Source organism: Pteropus vampyrus, unplaced genomic scaffold, assembly GCF_000151845.1.
Source record: "Pteropus vampyrus isolate Shadow unplaced genomic scaffold, Pvam_2.0 Scaffold605, whole genome shotgun sequence".
Classification (NCBI taxonomy): domain Eukaryota; kingdom Metazoa; phylum Chordata; class Mammalia; order Chiroptera; family Pteropodidae; genus Pteropus; species Pteropus vampyrus.
In genome coordinates, this window is record NW_011889386.1 from 64341 (window position 1) to 67812 (window position 3472).

The following is a 3472-nucleotide window of genomic DNA, read 5'->3' on the forward strand; positions in this document are numbered from 1 at the left end:
CCGTGTCCCTTTAAGTGGATTATACCGAAAACGGGGCTGGTGGATCATGACAAACCTCCGTGATGATTAACAGGTGACTCCTTGCGACGCAAACATGCGTTCTAAGATTTAACGACTTTACGTTAAGACAGGGCCAAGTCCCCGTCCTCGAGATGGAGAGAGAGGTGGGTCGCAATGAGACACCGCGTTCTGATGGGCACGGGAAGGTGACAAGGAGCCACATGTCAGGAATCAACACGGAGAATGATTTCAGCACGGTTAATACACACCGGCATTGAGGCAGAGGCTCCCACTTGGGGTGCAGCTCGGGGTGTGTTTGAATCAGTGGCGTGTTTCTCATCTTAGTCACTGTGACGATCAGGTGGAATGATGTCCCCGTTCTGCAGATCTAGACCTTAGCGTCATTAAGGGACACATCTCAACCGAGTGAATTCGAGGGTCTAATGGCTTTATGAAGTGATTCTTGAGCGGCCAGCAACCCATCTAGCGTCTGGGCCCCCTTTTTTACAAGAGGTAAAGGGGGCAGGGCAAGTATTAACAAAAGAAAGGGAAGAATTAATTTTCGGCCAGGACGTATTGTTTTGGAGGCACTGACGCTGGCTTCGGAATCGTAGACTTCGCCACAAGGCAGGCCGTCTGGCTGGCTCTTCTCCCTTGACCCATGTGCTAACCCTCTGCACCTCGGAAAATACCGATCTTGGCGGATAGTGTTTTCGGTGACATATCGGTCAAGACGACGTCATACATGGGTTGGGTGACCGCGGAGAGTTACTGAACAGAAGGGGCTTTGGCCTCCGACTCCCCCACTTCTGGAAGGGCCCCCGGTGTTCACGTTTCCGTCCCGTCTCCATTTCTTTGGCCCTGTGGGGGAGGGTTGAGACTTTGGCTCCGGGGCGGCGGGAGGTCAGGTCAGGGGTGCCACCTATGCAGTGACGTCTCCGTGAAGGTGACTCGCGGGTCGTGGGAGTCAGCAGTCTGCTTTACGGGAGCAGAGCTGGTCTTCAGCTGCTCGCTGGGATCCGTGTGTCACCTCGAGAGCCTTTTCTGCGGTGTGACTGCCGTCCTTGTAGAAAGCGGAAGAGTGGACACGCAGCCCCGCATGAGGCAGGACACAGGTGGAAGACCAGGGCACAATGGCATCTGCCGCCTCAAGCCGGGGCGCTGCTCGGACGGACGTGAGGATTCAGCCATGGGACACACCTGCCCCGGAGCCTCCAGGGGGAGTGTGGTCTGAACACTGACACCTCCCCAAACGGTCACACAACACAATCCTGTTGTTTAAACCACCTCGCACCTGTTACCACAGTCCCAGGAGACTTACAGTCACTCTATTTCATTTTGATTTCTAAATAGTATTAAGAATAGTATAATATGGTGATTTATGAGAAATCCATAGTTGGTCATTCAGGTGACTAAAATATATTTGTCATATATATTTGGCCTTCATCCACCGGTTCCCAGCTCACAGCTCCGGAAACCGTTGCCATCTCCTGCCACAGCAGTGATAAAGGTGTCTTTGTTATGTTAATGAGGTGACTTTTGGAAAACCCCTAGGTAACTGGTTGCCAGGGGAACCAAGCCTGTAATTAGAAGGTTGGAACTTCCGGCCCCTCCCCCACCTCCAGGGAGGGGTCAGGGAGCTGGAGGTGGAATCGATCAGCAAGGGCCACGATTTAATCAATCACGCCTACGTAACGAAGCCTCCACGAAAACCCGAAGGAGCGAGCCGGAGCCTGCCACGTTGGTGAACAGGTGGAGTCAGGGAGGGTGGGCCCCTGGACAGGACATGGAAGCTCTGTGCCTCCGGACACTGTGCGCTGGGCAGCCATCTGGCCGTGCCTGAGGCATGGCCTTTTATAATAACCCGGGGAACCGGTGAGTGAAATGCTTGTCTGACTTCTGTGAGCTGCTCTTGCAAATTAATCGCACTGCAGAGGGCACCCGGGAAGCTCTGATTTATAGCTACCTGGTGAGAAGTAAAGGTCACGACCTGGACGGGCAACTGGCCTTTCAGGTCCAAGCTGCCTGTGGAACCTCCAGTGTGCGGCCGGTTGGTCAGAAGCAGGTGTAACAGCCTGGGTTTGCGACGGGCGTCTGAAGGAGGGCGCAGTCTTGTGGAACTGAGCCCTTTACCTGTGGGGTCTGAGGCTCTCTCCAGGTGGAGAGTGAGAACTCAGATGAAGTCTCAGATGCTCTGTGGGTGGGGATGTGCCTCTTCTCCCCACGGTGGAATTGGTCCGGGAACCCCAAAGAAAGGCTGTGTTGTGTTCTTGGAATTTCGCGTTCCCAGCGAGGGGTTATGGGTTATGAATTCGATCCGGTGCATCCGTGCCTTCAAGAACTGGATCGGTTTTATGCTTTACATAGGTATTGAGTCTTTGGAAAGACTTGAAACAACCAAATAGCGTAGAAGTTCGTAAGATTGGTCTTATTCATAAGCTATTGAAAATGATTTTCTTTATTATCGTTATGAAAACGTATTGGGGGCTCCTTGCTGAGTTCTCCGCGGTTAATCCCATGAGCCATGTAGGACCCCAAGTCCCTCTGAGACCTCCTTCTAAACTGCTCACTCTCACTGCTCGTGGGCAAAGCATTCACACTTGTGGATTGGCATCTTTCAGCGAGAGGACGAGCTCGACTTTACAGGATCGCAGCCGATCTTCATAAACACGTCTGCGCTCATCCTACACACACACGATTCTCACGTTAGAAGGGAATACATTGACTTTTCCAAGAGCTCACCGTTTATGATGGATAAGGGACCGGGAATGCGAAAAGGCTCTTTGGGCTCCGCCTCGGGCGTGCTTTCTGTGAAAACCTCCTTTTTGTCTGAATCAGCAACGTGTCGCACCATTTTTTACTTCTTGGGCTCCCCTGTCTTTATGTAGAAAGGGAGAACTATGGGCTTGCAACCCTCTTCACTGTCTCAACCTCACCATCTAGAATTTTCCTCCAAATCTGCTCTTGCCAGGAGCGCCGACGGCTTTCACGTGTCCGTCAAAGCTGTGACGACGAGTCACCCGACGTGGCCATACGGTCTTGGGCTTGGTAACTGAGACGTTTCATTTGATCACGGGACACTTAGCTCCCCGTCGCCAGCCCACCCCTCACATTGCCTTGTTACTGTGGTACCGCCGTGGAGTGTCGTGAATAGAATAGTGTCCATGGTCTTCTTTGTGTTCAGATGGCATGGACCATACATTGCGTCTTTCTCTTCTGATTCTGGCCTTTTTCTTAGGCATTGCTCACGTTTTTAGAATTATTAGAGGATTTCGTTAATAAGAGAATAAAATATTAACAGGTAGAAAGTCGAAAAGTTCATAACCCATCGCCCCTTTGCTCTTCAGTGGATCTGAGAGCTTCAGGCACGAAGTCGGGGATGGAAAAGTCAATGACATGGGTGACATGGTATGGGACATTCTAACCTCTTTCCCTCGGAAAGTTCCTTGTATTTTAAGACAATGACATGTCA